The 22,017-nt window shown below is 38.4% G+C and overlaps 1 long non-coding RNA gene across 1 annotated transcript in view; it reads right to left on the bottom strand.

Moving 5' to 3' along the window:
* LOC145538498 (uncharacterized) overlaps positions 1–22,017 on the bottom strand; it is a 57,846-nt gene that overhangs the window by 8,152 nt on the left and 27,677 nt on the right. The window contains exon 4 of the long non-coding RNA XR_014076945.1: positions 21,389–21,485. This is a non-coding gene — a long non-coding RNA (uncharacterized LOC145538498). The remainder of the gene's footprint in view (positions 1–21,388; positions 21,486–22,017) is intronic.

Raw genomic sequence — 22,017 nt, 5'->3', positions numbered from 1 at the left:
GAGCAAACTCTGGGAGATAGCAAAGGACAGGGAAGCCTGGCATGCTATAGTCTACGGGGTTGCAAAGAGCCGCACGTGACTCAGGGACTCAGTAAAAACAACAACTGATTGATTTAAGTTACCATTATTGAGACAGAGATGGCTGGGGAAGAAACAGTTTATGGGAGTTAAGGGTTTGGGTTTTGTACACGTCTGGTTTGAGATGCTTATTAAAGATACAAGTGGAATGACTAGTAGTCAGATAGGTGTATGAGTTTGGAGTTAGAGGAGATATAAATTTGGGATTAATCCACAATTAAATGGCCAGTGGAACTGATTAAGATCACCTGTAAGGGGTAAGCAAAGCAAGTCAAGGACACTGCCAATAGGGTTCTCCAACACTTAGAGTCCAGGGGATCAGATGAAGCCAGCAGAGATGGGGAAGCTTCCAGCAAAGTAGGAAGAAACTGGGAAAGGCTGGTGAACTTAGAACCCAAGTGAAGAGAGTATTTCACAGAAAAAGGAGTAATCAGCAGAATTAGATGCTAATGACCAAGGGATCTGGCAGCACAGAAGACCCCAACAACCCTGTTGAGAATAGTTGTGTTGAAGCAGAGAAGATGAAAGCCTGATTGCAGTGAGTTATAGAGAGAATGAGGAAGTGAAGACAGCAAATCCAAACAACAGTTTTACAGAAGTTTGGCAATGAAGAGCAGCTATAATGGAGGAGAATTTGGATGAATAGAGGGTGGTTTAATATGAGATACATCACACATTTGTATGCTGATGCAAATGATTTCTGAAGGAGGTGGAAAGTGACAATGCAGGTAGGACAGGGCATAATTGCAAAAGCAAAATTCTTGAGGAGACAAGACAATATGAGCTTCTGTGATGCCACGCACAGTGGAGAAGTTGTCCCATATGGGCACAGAGACTGTTGGAATGAGGTAACCAGTGGGAAGATAGAGGCAGATAGAGCTAGATGTAGGAAGATAAGGCAGACCTCTGCTAATTGCTACTATTTTCTCAGTGAATTTATTAACAGAACCAAAGTCATCAGCTGAGAGTGAAGCTAGGGAAGATGCTAGAGGGCTGAGAAGAGACTCTGAAATGATCCCTCTGGTGGAGAGAGGAAGCTTACCACAGAAGTGTGGTGTGACTGTGTGACAGCAGAAACAATAAATCTCAATGAGCCTAGCCAGCAGAGCAGAATTCCTCCACCTGCTTCCTTTCTCCACAGTTAGCAGCTCAGGTGCAGATATGGAGTAGATAGAGAATTGAGTTGTTCCAGGGTTTTGGGTTTCCCTTTATGATGGCTATGTGCATGCATGGTAAGTCACTTCAGTTGTGTCTGACTCTTTGCCACCTTATGGACTGTAACCCACTAGGCTCCCCTGTCCATGAGATTCTCCAGGCAAGAATACTGGAGTGGATTGCCGTGCCCTCTTCCCAACCCAGGAATCAAACCTGAGTTTCTTAATGTCTCCTACATTGTCAGGCAGATTCTTTACCACTGCACCACCTATAATGGCTGCAAGTTAGTTTACTTTTCGTGACTAAAATGAGTTTGTTTTAAATTCAGGAGCCCAGCTATGGTTTATTTATCCATCACAGTAAGTGAAACAAGATGTTTAAGCAATACTAAGCATAATTTAATCTAGGATTTAATTATATTTTTGTATTTGGAGAATTTGAAGCAATTTATTTTGAAAGAACCTTAGAAATATGCAGGGATGAAGAGGCTGCTTGTAATGTCATTTGATCTTTAGGATTTATACTAAGAAGTAAAGTTTGAAAGCCAGCTCGGGAAGGAATTTATCAGTCAGTGGCTTACTGGCACACCTGTATATATGCCCACATGGGTGTGCAGTCAAGGAGGCCAGGTTGAATTTAAGGCTCTCAGTTGGGGGTCAGGTCTGCTCCTCAGGTCTTCCTTCAAAGGCCCAGGCTGAAATGGCTGTATATTTTTCTCATGGTGATAGCAGACTGCAAGAGGTGGGTGCAGAAACATGGACTGTCCCTTAAGATCGTGGCTAAAAACTGGCACTGTCACCTGTGCCCAGATTCCATTGACCAAATGAAGTTACATAGCCAAACCCGACATCAATGGGGTGTGAAAATATGATCTGCTTACTGTGGGAAGCACTTCAAATTTCCACAGCAAAGAACATAGATGTATCATTTTATTATTGGAGAGAACTGGGAACCATAATCCTGATCTGCTGGTCAGATAAGACTTCTTAACATCATTGAGAACTTCAAAGACAGATGATTGAGGTTTCATATACACAAGTATTTGATATTACACATGATACAATCTGAAATGTCAGAAGCTCTCTGAACCTCTGGGTTCAGTCGTCTGAATCCCCATCTATCCCTTTCCTAATCTCCTAAACTGGTATTGTCGTCACATGGGTCCCAGTGATCTTATATTTATGAACTGAACGCAAGTTCGCCCTCAGAAAAACAGCCCTTCCTTCCCTCCTGATCTGGTTTTGTGCTTGGAAAAGTTCCCGCTTTAAGAACCTTAAGCTCTATAAATTTAAAAGAACAGTTTCCTCAGGCAAGCATTTTTTAATTCAGATAAAGTTTCAGAATGGCGTCTGTCTGGAAATGGTGGGGGAAGGGAGACTTATAAGGGCTATTGCAAATAACTGACTTAAAATGCTGGGCATGAAACAGTAGTTACGAAAGCCATTATCAGATACAGTTTTATCACTGGGTTCTTAAAGACTTAAATAAAAAGAAATTTAAAAAAAGACAGAAAAAAAGTTTTCTTTGAAGTCTCAGAGTTGTTTGCCTTTGCAAGCAAAAGCGATGTTCTTGCCTCTTAGCAAAGCACTTTTCCTATTGATTCAACACTTCGTTGCTTTTCTGTCTTCTCAGGACTTGCATGGGGGTCTCTTTCAGTGTTCAGGAGTCTTTTTACTCAATGATTTCCAGATTCTTAGATCCTTTCATCTTTGTCCACAGTTTCCTTCAGTTTGTTTCTTTTGATTCTGTTATGTGATGCTCTTCAGGGATTGTTGAATCCTTGAAGCTGTATTCCAACTCTGTTTAATGTTTTTAAACACACACACACATTCTTTTAAAGAAAAGTGAATGTAGTTTGAAGATCATGATGAATCACTAAACATATTGTTGGGTATTTTGGTCATCTTTCTTCTTCAGTGAGAAATTTTAGCTTCCTGGAATTCTGTGTATTCTGCAGAGGCACTTTACTTACTTGCAATAAGCCCTTCAAACCCCTCAGTGCATTATCAAGTGCAAAACATCACACTTCTTTTTTGGTCTGAATTTATGAGACCACAGTTCCAGAATCATGGCTTGCATTAAGGCCCTGAAATTCTTCCATGTTATAGTTAGTATAAACCCTGAGCCAGAATCATGGAACAACGCAAGGTAAAGCTAGTCAGGGACAGAAAACCTGTATTTTATGCTCCATTTTTATTTAAGAAAATTGTTTGGCTTCTTGAATATTTTTTGAAAAAGAAAAGGATAGTCTTATGGCCATGATTAGGTCTTTTACCTTTAGTTTATTTACCTTAATTTGACTTTGTTACTACTTTTTATGTAAGAAAATAATCAACTGACTATATTGGCATTTTTAAATCCAGCTTATTAACTAGATATTAAAATTCTCAGACAAGGCACTGAATTGTTGAATTTTGTTGATTAATTTGAGATGTTTGCCATATTAAGAATTTGATAAATAAAAATTGTTTTTGCTACCCTAAGCCACCCCAGCCCCCAAATATTAGGAAATTATTTCATTTAATGAATATTTATTAAGTGTCTTTAAGTGAAAAGGATTGTTCCTTCTCTATAATCTCCCTCAGGAAATAATTTCATGAAGGTAGATAGATACATTATATTCAATTAATTTTCAGTATAATATCCTAAGACATTTTTATTAACTCAGTGGTTATTCGATTAATAATAATTAAAAGCATTTTTTTCAGATTAAATCACTGATCTCTTGGTAGTAATTACCTCCATAGAATAAGAAAATGGAGTCAGAAATAAGTATTTGACTCCATCTGGATTAAATTAATAGTGTTTACAATGCCTTTCGATGGACAAAGACAAGAATAAATGCCTTTAGGGTGGAATTGCATGAGGTGATTTAAGGGAGCAATGCTGACCCTTATTTTAAACTATAATAGCTTTACAATCTAGTCTTTTCACCCATAATTGTTAATTCTCACTATTTTCCAATTCTTCTGGGCATATTTCAAAAAGGGAAAGATTGTATATTAAAAGACACTTCCCTTCTAGCCTCAAGTAAGAATATAAATAAGGAATCTAATTATCCAACAGCACCTTAGTCCCCAGAAGAAAAAACATGTTTAATCTTTTCGACTTGTTAGAAGACTTAGAGAAAGCCTCACTTCTCATAGGTAGGGGAAACAAATATATAGTGTACATTGTTTCTTTTCTTTTAAATTTTAGAATTTCAAATAGAAATTACTTATTTACTTTCTCTTCTTTCCCATTTCCTTCCTCCCCTTTTCCCTCCCCCAGAACACAGTCCCAAAACATGAAGTGTGGCAGATTAAGGCAGGCATCTGCCCTTGAAGGAGAGGACCACAGTGCCCCAGAGCAGGATGTCAGAGCTCAAATCCAGCAAGAGAGTGGCCACCCAGGATGGCTGCCCCATGTGGGGGTCAGAGTCAGAGCTGGGTAAGGAGAGTGTCCACAAAGGGCAACCTGGTGTAGGCTGTCAGAGTCCAGAAAGAGTGAGGAAAGCATCCAGGCATGAGGCCACCCAGCACAGAATGCTGAAGCCCAAACAGGGTAATCAGGTGTCCACAAGGTGAGGACAGCTCAGGACAGGGCATCTCAACCCGAGTGAGATGAGTGTCCATGTGGGTAAAAGGGTGGCAGCAAAGATGGGTTACATACTAGGAGACTGATGAAGTAAGTAAATAAATTAAGGATATTAAGAGTCAGGTTCTTAATGGTCAGAGTAGGAAGATAGAGTTATGGGAAGGAAGAAAACTGGAATGAACCCCATGGTATTGGATTGAAATTGGAGGCATCAGTATAAACTCATGATTTTCAATATAAATGAGTATAGAGACATAGAAAAGCTAATATGTCTTTATACATGTAATTAAATAAAACTGCATTGTTTTAAAGATATTTGCATCTATGTTTTAGATATAGATACAGATATACATAACTACCTCTGTCCACTGAGAGGGCTTGGGAATAGCAAAACTCTTAAGAGTAATGAACACACCCAGCACCCAGACCTTGAGTCATAAATATGATTTTCCAGTAACAGCAGCCTAGATTTATTGGGGAATTATCCTAGACCTGGGTCAGGGAGAGTATGACGAGCATGTAACATCTTATTATATCAAAAAGCAAGGAAGTGCTCCAAGAATGATGAAAGTGATATGTGAAAGTGTTAGTCACTCAGTAGTGTCCGACTCTTTGTGACCCCGTGGACTATAGCCCACCAGGCTCCTCTGTCTATGGGATTCTCCAGGCAAGAATACTGGAATGGGTTGCCATTCCCTTCTCCAGGGGATCTTCCTGACCCAGGGATTAAACCCAGGTCTCCTGCATTGCAGGCAGATTCTTTACCATCTGAGCCACCAAAGAAGCTCCCAAGAATGGGGAATTCTCAAAAGTATAGAGAAGCCAGCTTGAGGGGGCTGCCCCTAACCAAATCAGGGATGATTTGAGAATTAAAATAATAATCTATTGAACAAAACAGAAAACCATGAATCCAAACAAATTTACATCATGAATGAATTGAAAATTTAGTGAGAAACAGTTTCAAAAACTAAGAGCAACTTTCAATGGAAGAGCAGATGCCGCCTTAACTAGGTGATCAAAGTGAACTTCAATAGCAATGGTTCAAATCTGAATTGTACATCACTTTAGTTGTAGCAAAGAGAACATTGTGGTAGTCCTACCAAAGATAAATGACCTGAATATAATCAAAGAAATGTCGAATGAGCCCAAATTAAGTGTTACTGTACAAAACAACTACCATGTGATCCTTAAAACTGTCAAGGTTGTAAAAGTCAAAGGAAGACCAACTTCTTCAAGACTGAAGAAAACTAATGTGACCGCTAAATACCCTGTGTGGTTCTGAACTGGATCCTTTTGCTATGTACATAATTAGGATGATTGGCAAAACTTAAATGGGGGCTGAGGATTAGAAGTTAGCAATGATTCAGTGTTAATCTCCTGATTTTGATGGCTATTCTGTGGTCATGTGGGAGAATGTGATTGTTGGAAATGAACAGTGAAGTAGTCAGGGATGCTGACACATCAGGTGAGCAGCGTGCTCTCCAGTTGTTCAGGAAAACAAGTTTCTGTCCTGTACTGTACTTGCAACTTTTTAAAACCTTTACTACTGTTCTAAGTTTTAAAATAAAATACATTTATAAAATATAATAATTTTTTTTTGTACAGTGAAATAAATCTCATTATTTAATTTTGATTGTTCCCACCTTTTACTTGTATACTCTCAGTATTACACAAAATACATCTGGAGCTCAAGGGTAAAGACTGCATCTCACTCATCTTTGTACCCCACAAAGTACCTAGAACATGATAGTCACTTCCCTTATTTATAGTCCCAGTTTTTACTTTTTGCTGTCAACTTTAATAATGCTTCAAGAAAAACATATTCAAATGGCAATGTCTCTGAGAAATATTTCTCACTTCTGTCTAAATGCCTCAACACACATCCCGTTAAAACCCATCCCATACCCCAAATAAAATAAAATTAAATAATAGAAATGCATATCTTAATCAAAGTCTTTATTATGCTTACTACTTAGTCATTTCATTGTTGTTGATGATGATGCTGCTGTTGTTTAGATTTTACCTTTAGGCTACTTTTTTTCCTACCTTATCCACCTTTTAATATACAGCTCCTATATTTCCTTTAGTAGAAATGCCACATGACCCACTTTTTTTTTTTTAACACACAGCATACATTAGAGACCTTGGTGTCCACATTCTGATTTTTTTCTTGGCTTCCAAACAGACAATTTGAGCCAGGATATGGGGAACTGCCTAAGGCCAGTCAGCCACTTACTTTGTCCAGCACAGCCATCTTTATCAGAGGGTGGTGCTGTGGAAAGAATTTGACTGTTTTACTATATTTTGTCATTAGCATTTTATAAAATGTAGTGTGTACTTAGTGGCTTCAGTCGTGTCCAACTCTAAGCGACCCTATGGATCATAGCCCACCAGGCTCCTCTGTCCAAGGGATTCTCTGGGCAAAAATACTAGAGTGGGTTGCCATTTCCCCCTCCAGGGGATTCTCCCAACCTAGGGATCGAACCCGCATCTCTTATGCCTCCTGCACTGGCAAGCGAGTTCTTTACCACTAGCGCCACCTAGGAAGCCCTTATAAAATGTAGAGGAAGTAGGAAAATGGAATAGTTGATATTAGTGAAAAATATGGATTTCATAGAAGTAATACTATTGAGATAAAGATAGAAATCAGTGGACAGGCCAAATGCTGTAGATTGCATTCCTATTCAGATGTTCGTTGAACTTAAGCCAGGTGACAGAGTGTTTTATTTTGGGGGGGAAGATCCAAGTTTACAGCATGTATATTATATATTAGAAATACATATTTGAAGACTGTGTTTAAGTTGGTATAGTTAGACTTACCTTATAATGTATGTTTGATAGTCAGTTTTCATTTGTGCTTCCAGAAAGGCTTTATATATATGAAAGTAGCAGACTGCCTATAGAGTTCATGAGAGGAAAAGTCTGCTCCTCTCCTAAAATTCAGATAAATTTTCCAGAGTTATAATTTCTAGCAGCTGTGACCTGGGGATGGAGGGACGGTTGAGAGCAATCACGTAGGTGGCCAAGATGATCACCTCCACCCTTAGCAGTGCCACTGGAATTACAGATCTCCCCACCCACCCATAAATCTCATATACGAGTATCCAGGAGAAATGATCATCGTTTCTCTTTTTTAGCTGTAGTCTTGGTTAAAGCCAAGATTGTCATAGACTTTATGTAAGGTGTTCACTGAGACCCAAAATTCAAATTCCATTCTAAGGGCTGTGTCCTACCACTCTTTTCCTGTTTTAACATAAAATGTCCATGTTCGATGCATGAGACAAGGGCTCAGGGCCGGGGCAATGGGATGACCCAGAGGGATGGGATGGGGAGGGAGGTGGGTGGGGGGTCCAGGAAGGGGAACACATGTAAACCCATGGCTGATTCATGTCAATGTATGGCAAAAACTATTACAATATTGTAAAGTAATTAGCCCCCAACTAAAATAAATAAATTTATAAAAAAAAAAATGTCTGGAATGCAGGTCAATTAAAGATAGAGAAGGGAGAGAGTAAAAGTAGAAAGAGAGGAGGAAGAGAAAGAAGAGACAGAAAAAGAGAAACAAGACGACAGGAAAGTAGAAATAAAGCTAGAAGAGGGAAATGCTGATAAAAAGGACAACAAAGAAAACTAGTTCAGAGGGATTCAAACTTGACTTCACGACTCTAGATCTGGACACCAGATCCAGAGTGTTCCTTCTAACTTCTCCTCTTTTCCCTCAACATTAAAGCGTCAAGAGCACCCTGTTATGGCCCCCGTCATGGGGTCCAACTTCCAAGTCACCATGTTACTTGGTAAGGACAATAACATTTGCATTTGCACAGTGCTCTGTATTTTTCATTGAAGTATAGTTAATTTACAGTGTTGTGTTAACGATGCTGTACAGCAAAGTGAACTCAGTTATATCTATATATCTATATAGATATATATATATTGCTTTTTATATTCTTTTCCATTATGGTTTATCCTAGGAGATTAGATATAGCTCCCTGTGCTATACAGTAGGACCTTGTTGTTTATCCATTCTAAATGTAATAGTTTGCATCTACTAACCTCAAACTCCCAGTCCATCCCTCCTCCTCCCCCCTCTCCCTTGGCAACCACAAATCTGTTCTCTACGTCTGTGAGCCTGTTTCTGTTTTGCAGATAGGTTCATTTGTGTATATTTGAGATTCTACATGTGTGATATCATATGGTATTTGTCTCTTTCTGACTTATTCCACTTAGTATGATAATCTCTAGTTGCATCCATGTTACTGTAAATGACATTGTTTCCTTCTTTCTTATGGTTGAGTAGTATTCCACTGTATCTATATACTATATCTTCTTTACCCATTCATCTGTTGTTCGACATTTAGGTTGTTTCCATGTCTTGGCTATTGTGAATGGTGCTGTTATGAACATAGAGGTGCATGTAATTTTTTGAATTATGGTTTTGTCCAGCTATATGCTGAATCATATAGTAATTCTAGTTTTAGTTTTCTGAGGAGCCTTCTACTGTTTTCCATGGAGGCTGCACCAGCTTACATTCCTACCAACATTGTAGGAGGGTTCCCTTTTCTCCATACCATTTCCAGTATTTGTTATTTGTAGAATTTTTAATGATGGCCATTCTAACTGGTGTGAGATGATATCTCATTGTAGTTTTGATTTGCATTTGGCTTCCCTAGTAGCTCAACGGTAAAAAATCCGCCTGCAGTGCAAGAGCCTCAGGAGACGTGGGTTCAATCCCTGCGTCAGAAAGATCCTCTGGAGAAGTCAATGGCAAGCCACACCAGTATTCTTGCCTAGAGAACCTCATGGACAGAGGAGCCTGGTGGGCTACAGTCCATAGGGTTGCAAAGAGTTGGACACAACTTAAGCAACTTACCAATAATTAGTGATGTTGAGAATCTTTTCATGCACCTATTGACCATCTGTATGCCTTCTTTGGAGAAATATCGATTTAGATCTTCCCACTTTTTGATTGGGTTGTTTGTTTTCTTTGTTGTTGAGTTATAGAGCTGTTTGTATATTTTGGAGATTAAGCCCTTATGGGTCACATCATTTGCAAATATTTTCTCCAATTCCATAGGTTATCTTTTTGTTTGTGGTTTCCTTTGCTATGTAAAAGCTTTGAATCGGTGCCATTTGCTCCTTTTTTTTTTTGGTATTGTCTTGGGAGATTGGTATGACTTGGGAAATTCTGGTACAATTTATGTCAGAGAATATTTTCCAGTGCCCTCTTCTGGGAGTTTTATGGTGTTGTATCTTATGTTTAAGTCTTTAAGCCATTTTGAGTTTTTTTTGTGTGCATGGTGTGAGGATGTGTTCTAACTTCATTGATTTACATGTGGAGAGTTGGTGATGGACAGGGAAGCCTGATGTACTGCAGTCCATGGGGCCACAAAAAGTCCAACACGACTGAGCAACAGAACTGAACTGTCCAACTTTCCCAACACCACTTGCTGAAGAAACTGTCTTTTTCCCATTGAATATTTGTGCTTCCTTTGCGAAAGCTTAATTGACCATAGCTGTGTGGGTTTATTTCTGGACTCTCTGTTCTGGTCCATTAACCCATATGTCTGTTTTTGTACCAGTACCACACTGTTTTGATAACTGTAGCTTTGTAATATTGTCTGAAGTCTGGGAGGGTTATGCCTCCTACTTTGGTTTTTTTTCCCCCCCTTAATATTATTTTGGCAATTCTGGGTCTTTTAATGGTTCCATATAAATTTTTGTATTATTTGTTCTAGTTCTGTGAAAAATGTCATGGGTAATTTGATAGGGATTGCATTAAATCTGTAGATTGCTTTGGGGAGGATTGCCATTTTAACAATGTTAATTCTTCCAATCCCAGAGCATAGGATAGCTTTCCATTTCTTTGAATACTCTTTAATTTCCTTTATTAATGTTTTCTAGTTCTCAGTATATAAGTGTTTCATCTCCTTGTTCAGTTTTATTACCAGGTATCTCTTTTTTTTTGGTATTTTTTTAAAAGGTATTTTTTTACATTTCCTTTTTGATATTTCATTGTCAGTGTAAAGAAATACAACTGGTTTCTGAATATTAATCTTGTACCCTGCTACTTTGTTGAATTTATTTATCAATTCTAGGAGTTTTTCTGTGGAGTCCTTAGGATTTCTATATATAGTATCATGTCATATGCATATAGTGACAATTTTATCTATTCCCTTCCAATTTGGATACTTTTGTTTTGTTTGGATACTTTTCTTATCTGATTGCTGTGACCAGGACTTCTAATACTGTGTTGAATAGAAGTAGTGAGAGTGTGCATCCCACTTTCTGAAGCACTTTGGTGACATTTTTGCTATGTAGAAACTGAGACCTAAAAGGATTTAATTTTTTTTAAAAGTGGGGTAGGTGTTGTTTGTGAATGTCAGACTTTATGTCAAATTTTGACCTGATACTCAAAGCTCTGTTTTTGTGCTTTTCTTCCCATTCCACATTACTTATGTGTTTAAAGTAAATAGGAAATGAATAGTTATACTCAACTGTAAGTAGAGAAGGTATGGTATTAGTGTTTAGGGCTGTGATTAGGTAACCCTTACAAAATTAGAAAACTAAGCCAATGCATGTGCTGCTTATTGGGTTGGCCAAAAAGTTCATTCAGATTTTTCCATAAGATATTCCAGAAAAACCCAAAGGAAGTTTTTGGCCAACCGAATACATAAACACATATACTATATAGCATCTCAAAGTTATTTTTAGATGGTGAGATTATAAACTACTCGTCTGTTTTGTATTTTCTAGGTCTTCTACAATGAACATATATTACTTTCATAAAAAAATGAGAATCTAATGCAAATAGAGAAAATATATAAGAAATTTTATTTAAATCTTTTAACCTCTGCCCTCTTTCCTCTATACAGATGCTAAAAGGTACAGGAGGAATATTCAAATAAATGGCATTGAATGACAGTAAGCAATAATAATAACTACTCAGTGAGATGAAGAAAAATTATCTTTACTTCTGGGATTAAAAATATATGTACAATTTTTTGATTCTACATTGGCTATATATTAGCTGCCAAAGTATTGTTGCCTATTTTAATTTAGGAAAACAATAGCATTTTGCCATTCTCCCTCCCTCAAAGATTTCTAAGCCATAGTAAATTATAGGCAACTTGCAAATGAAGAACAACTATTTCTGGAGGAGTGAATATCTGCCAGCCATAAGGCACTCTGGATAATGGAGCAACCAAATATAACTCACCACTTGGAGAATATTGCTTCCTCAGCAATATTTCATTATTCATTATTTTACTATACCCTCTATGAGAAGGTCCTCCTGTTATTCTTAGTATCAGAAGTGGCTTTACTCCTGCTAAGTCAGTTTTGGGCCTATGTCTCTTATATTAGCAGCTGAGCAAATATAGCCCAACATGTAGCAAAGAGCCCATGTAGCCCAACGCAAGCAGGGACCCATCCTTACAGCACACACTGCAGGTACTGAGATCACTTCCAGCTTCATCTGCATCCTTCCTACCCTCTCGGGGCCTGGTGCCCTCATCCACTTGTTTTCTATTTTATTTCTCTCTTTATATCATGTGTATTTTGGTAAATAATATTAAATCCTTTGGGAGATTAAAAAAGGCCATAAATAAGTATGTATATTCATTTACATATACATATATACATACACATTCTAATTGTGAATATGTGAAACCTTGATCTTTGGCTGTGTCAGTTATGTTTTTCACACTCTATCTACCACAAGTAATACTCAATAAGTAACTTAAACCATATTACCCTAAATCCTTGTTATTTACAATCTTTGCAACCCATAGCCCTTAATACGCCATGAACAATCAGTGGCAAAGCCATTTCCATCTAAAGAAACTAGTTCAGGGTCTGAATTCAACCATATGATCCCTTTGGCCTTGCTCTACTGAGTCACACCTCTTCGGGTGGTAGCAGAATTTGCTAGATTGCCCTCGAGAGGAAATAGAACTATTTCCTCCCTCAAGATACTCTGACTGTAAAAACATCCATGACTTGTTTCTAAAGTCAGAGATGGGAGGAGAGTGGCAAGAGTAGGAGGGAAACAGGGAGAGAGAATAGTTTTTGATGTAATTCACTATCTGATCATAGAAAGACATGGATAACTATTTCCAGTTTGGGGAAAAGAAAATCATGCACGTTAGATAATAGTAAATGTTATATAGCGATTGACCATAGTAGTGGATGTTGACATGGGGGATTATGGTAGGGAGACCACTTTTTCTCATAATATTCCAAATAGGAACCAACAACAAAAAAAAGTGTGTGTGTGTTTGCACGCGCAAGAGAGAGAGATAAGGTGGGGCCAGCCAGGGAAAACCAGAACTACAAAGAGAAAGTGTGCTGCAATGCAAGGCCCTGCTTTTGATTGTAAACAAAATAAGGAAGATCCCCAGCTTGATCCTTATAAAAAACATATTTTCTATGTTTTGCTTTCTTAAGCTCTGATGATTACTTCTCTGTGGAACTAATACTCAGGAATTTATTTCTAACCAGTCATCACTTGCAACAAGTATGTTTTCAAAATGCTTCAAATTACAGGAAATATAAAATTGTGATTCCAAAACACTTTCTTGAGATGTGGCTTAGGAAAGATTTCAAGGGAAACTGCAAGTTGTGGCATTTGCTTCCCCTTCCAGATCCTTTAAAGCTGTTGGGTTTTTTGTTGCTGTTATTTTTTGGTGGAATTTGCCTTTAACTGACATGAGGGTTCTGAGGCAGGTGAAAGGCAGATTGAAATCTCAAAGTGTGGCATGCAGATTCCTGAACTCCCACAGACCTTGAACAGACACAACCAAGCCAAACTTCCTAGAATCATAAACAACAGAGTACAGAGGGAAATTGCAATTGTACAATTCCCAGTCATTCAAAGAAATCGTTAAAATATTCTAGAAAAATGTCAAAAGTTATTTTACACAAAAATTTCACAACTTGTTCCACTAACCACAGGATGAGTTTAAAATTCCTCAAGCAATTAGAGGCCATGGGCTATTTACTTAGAGAAGGTGACAGGGTGATTAAGTGGGTAAAACTTGCCCCAGGCACACAGTCCTACCAACCTCCAGCCTCTCTGAAAGAGGGTTAGGCAACATTTGCTGCACTGTTATTGTGTGCCTGGCCCCATTCTGGCCTAGAGGGACACAGAGATCAATAAAACCCTGTCCTCAAGGCCCTTATAGTCTAGAGAGAAATAGAAGTTACCCATCAATTCATGTAAGAGGCAGTAAACACAAGAACTTAGAAGTCAGATACCTGAATTCAAATTCTGGCTCTGTCTTATAGCCTATAGTGTGTGACTGTGTGAATTTGGGAAAGTTATTTGACTTCTGTGCCTTGGTGTTTCATACATGCACGTGCGTGCGCACACACACACACACACACATCCACAGAAGACCCTTGAACAACACAGGTTGTAAAAGATCCACTTAAACAGGGATTTTTTTTTTCAATAGTAAATATTACAGTAGTACACAATCTGTGATTGACTGATGTCCTCAGATACAGATAAACTGGGGATGTGGATGGCAGAGTGTAAATTACACATGGATTTTTAACTATGTGAAAGGTCAGTGCCCCTGTGTTGTTCAAGGGTCAACTGTGCATTCACCTGCACACACACACAGAAGATCCTCTCTTACGTGGTGGCTGTGAGAATGAACATATATTCATCACTTAGAAGACTGCCTTGCCCTTAGTAAGTACTATGCATGTGTGCTCAGTCACTTCAGTCGTGTCCGACTCTGCAACCCTATAAACTGTAGCCAGCCAGGCTTTGCTGTCCATGGGGATTCTGCAGGCAAGAATACGGAATACTGAACTGGGTTGCCATGCCCTCCTCCACGGGATTTTCCCCACCCAGGCAGGGATCAAACACACGTCTCCTGCATTGCAGGTGGCTTCTTTACCCACTGAGGCACCTGGGAAGCCCATAGTACGTGCTATATGTGTTTATTAAATAACTAAATATTTAGGTTGGTGCAAAAGTAATTGCAATTTTACATTGTTGAACTTTGTTTTATATTTGAATACATTCTTAAATGTGCTTATATTTTACATCATTTTAATGTGCATTTCTATCTTTATGTTTTTTGCTAATGACTTATTACTTGCTGTTTATATTTACTTTAGACCAGGGAAATGATGTTAGACAAAAAAAACAAATTCAAGCGATTTTCTAATCAGAGTTCAAAATGGGTTGTAAAGCAGTGGAGACCACTTGCATCGTCAGCAATGCATTTGGTCCAGGAACTGCTAATGAATGTACAGTACATTGGTGGTTCAAGAAGTTTTGCAAAGGAGATGAGAGCCTTGAAGATGAGCACAGCAGCTGACCATTGGAAGTGACAACAACTAACTGAAAGGATCATCAAAGCTGATCCTCTTACAGCTACATTTAGAAGTTGTCCAAGAACTCAGAGCGTTGACCATTCTTCAGTCGTTTGGCATTTGAAGCAAATTGGAAAGGTGAAAAAGCTCAATAAGTGGGTGCTTCATGAGCTGACTGCAAATTAAAAAAAAAGCATCATTTTGAAGTGTCATCTTCTCTTATTCTATGCAATAACAACAAACCATTTCCCAATTGGATTGTGACATGTGACAAAAAGTGGATTTTATACAACAACCACTGATGATCAGCTCAGTAGTTGGACCGAGAAGAAGCTCCAAAGCACTTCGCAAAGCCAAACTTGCACCAAAAGAAGGTCATAGTCACTGTTTGGTGATCTGCTGACCATCTAATCCACTAGTTTTGTGAATCCAGGCAAAACCATTACATCTGAGAAGTATGCTCATCAAATCAATGAAATGCACTGAAAACTGCAGTGCCTGCAGCTGGCATTGGTCAACAGAAAGGGCCCAATTCTTCTCTGGAACAATGCCCAACCATGTGTCACACAACCAACACTTCAAAAGTTGAACAAATTGGGCTACGAAGTTTTGCCTCACCCACCAAATTCACCTGACCTCTCACTAACTGCTTACCACTTCTTCAAGCATTTCAACAACTTTTTGCAGGGACAATGCTTCCACAACCAGCAGGAGGCAGAAAATACTTTCCAAGGATTTGTTGAATCCCAAAGCACAGATTTTTATGCTACAGGAATAAAGAAACTTATTTCTCATTGGCAAAACTATGTTGATCATAAATGGTTCCTATTTCAATTAATAAAGATGTGTTTGAGCATAGTTATAATGATTTAAATTTCGTGGTCCGAAACTGCAATTACTTCTTTTTTTATTTCACAATTAGTTTTTCGCCAACCTGATAATAACATTATAAACAAGGTCCTTAAGAGAACCTTGAACGACTCTGAGAATGAAAAAGAGGTATCTCTACCAGCCAGAGAACATTAGGAATGACCTATCAGAGATACCATGCTGTAACAGGGTCCATGGGAGACTCCTCCAGAACAAGTCCAAGTTCATCAGGTGGGCAGTTGAGAAAAGCTGTGCTCCTTACCTCCTCTCCCAGTGTATCCACACAGCAAAGGGAATCAAACTGGAGGGAAATTTTCTTGAGTTCTAGATTCTAAGTTCATGAGAATTTACATTCTATTCCCTAATGTATTTATATTTATTCCAAAATAAGAAAAATAATTTTTATTTCTCACCATTGAGTAAAATTGATATTGGGGCAGATGATCCATGCCTGCCCTTGGGGTAGATGTGACCTCATCTGGGCAGCAAGTGGCAGAAGCATTAGAGGCTATAAAGGTATAGAATTACTAGGATGGCATATGAGAGGTCAGGATTAGATGGTACGTCAGCCAGGGTATTGGTGGTTATGGAGTGAGTGACAAGACCTCCAGGCAAACCCCACACCAGGCAATGCCAGGATACTCCATAGCAGGCATCCTACAAACCCCTCAGGAGCTGTTGTGAGGAATAGGACAAGGTAGCCTGCTAGTGATAACTAAGGGCAAACCCTAAAATTCAGATAGATAGATACATATATGCTCTGTCCTGTGGCTCTTAATATTGAAAGACCAGCTAAGATCAGAAGGAAATATGTGCCTGAGCAATCTGACCTCAGAGCTGACTGCCCCCAAGATGTGACTTCACATGGTGGTGTTTCTAGGTGGTTTCTAGGTAGTCTTTGTATTTGCAGACCCAGAAATGTGGTTTTATCAACACTCTGAGTATGAAGCAACCTCTCTGACTTTGGCTTGAATTAACCAAACTCACAGAAATATATAAATATAGAGTGAAATGCTAATTCATCCACTTACAATGAGAAAAACAACTTTCATCGAACTGAAAAATGCCAGATAGTTATTGAGAAAACTATCTACCAAACACTGAGTGAAATACTTTACAAATGTTATTGTATATAATTCTCAAAACAATCTTACAAGGTAGATGTCAGAGAAACTATTACTGCTTGTGGATATCTCAGTGTACATCTACATTTCCCTGCTTCCTTGCAACTCTACTGGACAATAGAATTAGAGAAGAAGCAATCAATGTGGTCACTTCTGAGCAGAGGTGGTTAAATGTATGATGTGCCTTCCCTACACTCTCTCTTTCTCAGACATACAGCTGGGAACAAAGGGTATGGTGAGTCTACAGACTAGAAGGAGGAGGGAAATGTTAAGAGGAAGGACATCACTATGAAATCAAGGCTGTTCTTTTTCCTAAATATACATTCTCAGGAGCCATGTCTGGTCCAGATGAGATTCTAGGACCCAAGTGAACACAGAGAGAAAAGAGGTTGGAATGGGCCTGTCACAGGCTACATGGAGGGGTGCCAGGGCTGGGATAGAGAGAAAAACCATTGCAGAGGGATCAAAAAATGGGGCAAGCTGAAGGTCATGGCCAAAGGGGAAAAAATTCAGAAGTAAGGACTTTCAGGTGATGACAAGGTCTAGGCTGTGAACGTTCCAAGGGTTGGCAGAGAAGTAGAGGCTTAGGGGTAGTCAAAGAATGATGGTAAAAAGGTCCAGATGAGTCATCAAAATATCAAAATCTTTAAACTAAGTCAAGGCCTTAGATTTATGAGATCACAAATCCATTATTTAATATATAATGTACACAAACATAGACATCTGATACCCTTGGAATCCTGCCTTATTTTCATTAGTGATTTTCTGCATCATACCCATGTGTCATCCAGACAGGATTACTTCAAGTCCTCGAGGACAGAAGTTTGGTTGAAAACTTTAATTCAGTGTATGTGCCCTTGTTAACAAGAATAAATCATATGAAAATTGACAGATCCTTGGAATGAACTTAATGAATTTATATTTTGATTTTGAGACGTGGGATCATGAAGACATGAACTCTGCTATTGTCTTCAACCCAATATTTTCTTTTTTATTTTTCTAAACAGACTATGGGTGATGCTTTACAGATATAAAGAAGTCATTCTTTTAAAACAATGAGATTAAAGAGTCCACATCTTTAGTATATTCTATTTTGTTGTTGTTGTTGTTCATTCGTTCAGTCATGTCCAATTCTGTGACCCCATGGACTGCAGTGCTCCAGGCTTCCCTGTCCTTCACTATCTCCTAGAGCCTACTCAAACTCACATCCGTTGAATCGATGATGCCATCCAACCATCTCATCCTCTGTCGCCCCCTTCTTTTCCTGCCCTCAATCTTTCCCAGCATCAGGGTCTTTTCCAATGAGTCAGTTCTTTACATCAGGTGACCAAAGTATTGGAGTTTCAGCTTCAGCATCAGTCCTTCCAATGAATATTCAGGACTGATTTCCTTTAGGATTGCTGTCCAAGGGACTCTCAAGAGTCTTCTCCAACACCACAGTTTGAAAGCATCAATTCTTCGGTGCTCAGCCTCCTTTATGGTCCAACTCTCACATCCGTACATGACTACTGGACCGATTTGCTATTTTTTCTTTAATTAAGAGTCTCAAAAAAAAAAAAAAAAAACACCCTCTCCCTGTACTCTTGGGGCAGATATATTGGAGAATAAATGTTACTAACTTGGTGACCTGTGCTACTGCAATATTACCAGAAAACAAACCAGAAGCCTTCTTAGCTTATGTCAGGGAATGGCCAGAAAATTCTATTAATAGCATGACCATCTTAAAGTTAATTGGTAAGTTTCCACTTGATCAAGTGGAACTCTGACTTTTGTACATTAATTATAAGAAGAAATATTTACAGAAGCCATTAGTACTTATAGGTGAGGCAAGCAGAGCTGTACTAGAAAGGACTCTTTACTTCCAAAAGAATTTTTTTTGCCACTTTCTGTTGATTTTGAAATTCCTTTTACTGAGGACAAAGCTCATCTTTCAGAAAGAAAGAAAATACTTTAAAAGAAGGAAAAGACTTAAAATATAAATATATAATGTATCTCTAAAAGAGGTAATATACTGGCTGAAATTCTCAAACTGGATTCTAGTACATTTTTAAGAGCAGGTTTAATTAAATATCAGAATTTTGAGCTATTGGAAAGGAAGGAGGCAAAAAATGAAATCAGGTGAAGACTTGTTGGAATTATATTTCCAGATTTTTTGGCTAATATTGTTATATACATTTCTCCTTTATTTTTACACTTCTTCCACTCCTGGGCTCACCTAGTACTAAACAACACCTTTAAAAGTTACTTTAATTCCCGCAATCCACTATTCCCGCTTACATAAAAACAGAACTGTATTAGCACTGCTTTCTTAAAATTTTTATGTATTATTTGTTTATTTTTGCCTGTGCTGAGTCTTCATTGCTGTGTGGACTTTTCTCTAATTGCAGCAAGCAAGAGCTACTCTCTAGTTACTGTGCACCAGCTTCTCAATGTGGTGGCTTCTCTTGTTGTGGAGCACGTGCTTTAGGGCATAAGGGCTTCAGTAGCTGTGGCATGTGGGTTCAATAGTTGTGGCTCCTGGGCTCTAGGGCACAGACTCAAAAGTTGTGGTGCACAGGCTTAGCTGCTTTGTGGCATGTGGAATCATCCTGGATCAGGAATCGAACCTGTGTCTCCTGCATTGGCAGGCAGATTCTTTAACACTGAGCCACCAGGGAAGCCCCCTAGCAATGCTTTCTTGAAAAATCTCCAAGATATTTAGTCCAAAATTGTTACACAAATATAAAATATTGTAGTGGTGGGTGTGCTATTATGATGTGATTTATTAGAAGATCAAGGTCTTAAAAATATGTGCACTGCTTGATAGTCCTTTCTTCTGAGCTTACAAGATTGCCCTCCCCTGACCGCGGGTGCAACTCTCCAGAACTGTGTCCTGCCTTGTTGATAAACAATCATGTTGTTTATACCTCAAATGTGATATCACCTCTGATCTGCCTACAGTGATAGAAAACACACAGAAGAGACAGGAGGACTCAGGGTAGGTGAACTGCACCTGTGTCACACTTTTCTTTTTAAACAAAATTACTTATTTGTATTTATTTGTTTGGCTGCAGTAGGTCTTAGTTGCAGCATGCGGAATCTTTAGTTGAGGCATATAACATCTAGTTCCCTGACCAGGGATCAAACCTGGGCCCCCTGCACTGGAAACTCATAGTCTTAGTCACTGGAACAAAAGGGAAGTCCCTGTGTCACACTTTTGAAGATGTAATGCATCCTTCATGTGATTTAGTGATTTTTGTGGGGTTGGGTGTTGGTAAGTGGATGCCACTAGCTATGTGTGATCTGGACACAGACCCTTTAATTTTACTTTCTGAGTCTAACATAACCACAGGACACTGGAAACTGAGTCTGCCCCATCTTCCCTCTGTGCCCTCAGCTTTTTATTTTCTTTCACAATGCATCTTTGGCCCTCTCTCACCAAGGACTGCATTCTGATTAATGAGTTCACTGACACCGAGAAAATAAATAGGCAGACTTGAGAACTAAAGCACATTCCTGACCATTCTCTTTCCATTTTGAACAAAAGAATTAATAGAAACAAATAAAGGAAGAGGCAAAGAAATGAAAATAATCAAAATGGGTACTTAGAGAAAATATGCCCTCATGGCTGGGTACCCTTCAGCTAAGATTCAAATAATCTACCTCCAAAATGATGCAAACAAAAAACAAACAAAAACATGTCTAATCTTATCTCTTCCTAGTTTTGATGCTGATTCTCCATAAAGAGAACAAAGTTAATTCAATAAAGGATTCAATTTGAACACATTTTTACTTTAAATGGATATTTCAGACTTTCTTATTTGATTTACCTAGAAAGTAAACTCAATTTTCACTTTGTACCTATAACACTTTCTTAAGTATGGCTGTATTTTTCTATCCTTTTGGTCAAAAACAAAATAAAGTACTTGATATTTCAAAATACCTTGACCTTATCCAAAAAATGTCAACATAGCCTACAGAAAGCCTTTAAAACCACATCTGTTACTTCATGCCTGGGATCATGTGTACTGAGGTATTTGATAATATTCTTGAACATCACAGGATTTATCTCTAGATAGTCTTTGACTGTGAAAGATGCTCTTATTGTAACTAACTCAGTCAGCTATCGTAAACACTATTTTCAAGCCTCAAAGTGAACCACAAAATCTACTTTAAGACGTAAAGGCGGTATATTTGAAAATCCTGTAACCCTTTCCCCTACTTTTCTGCAAAGAAAAAAATTATTTAATTTGTTTCCCAGAAAATTACAATCTTACCATTTCCTTCTTCCTGTCTTCTCTTAATTGTATGGAATTTTCCCATTTTCTGGGGCTGAAATTTAATCCTGCAGAATTCCCAGTTCGTCCCACATGGCTGAATGGAATGTTCAGCATTTTTTAAGTACTGTGCCTCATTAGACAAGTAATCAACCAAAACAGACATTTATGATAGACTTAAAATTATCTCATTTTAGGTAAACATGTTTTCTAAATGCTTTAATAAATCATACTTCTAAATATCCACTGAGTTTTCCATTGAAAATAGACTACCAGGGGGGAAAAAATCATATAACACCAGTGTCCTCCAGCCAGTGCTATTGTAAAAGGCAGTGAGATCTAAGTCTGAAAGAGAGAGAATAATTCAGCAGGTAGTTGAAATCACTGGGACCATTATAACTAAAATTTGACCTTTTATTTAATTAGGCAAATAATCTGAAAAAAATAATTATAAAGTCATTGAAAGAGACAGAGCAAAGCTCAGAAAATACACAAGCCAAGCACTGTTTGTGGTGTTTGCTAATCCTACTCCAGGCTAATTCGCTGAAGAAGCCCACAGCAAATCCAGAGAATGCTAAAGGTGATGAAAGGACTTAGAAGGAAAGCCTACAGCAGCCTCGGAGGAAAGA

The sequence above is a fragment of the Giraffa tippelskirchi genome, chromosome 2 (assembly GCF_054371585.1).
Source record: "Giraffa tippelskirchi isolate mGirTip1 chromosome 2, T2T-mGirTip1v1.2.pri, whole genome shotgun sequence".
In the NCBI taxonomy this organism is placed as follows: Eukaryota; Metazoa; Chordata; class Mammalia; order Artiodactyla; family Giraffidae; genus Giraffa; species Giraffa tippelskirchi.
Note: the sequence above shows the minus strand (reverse complement) of the source record. Positions and strands in the feature narration are given on the sequence as shown.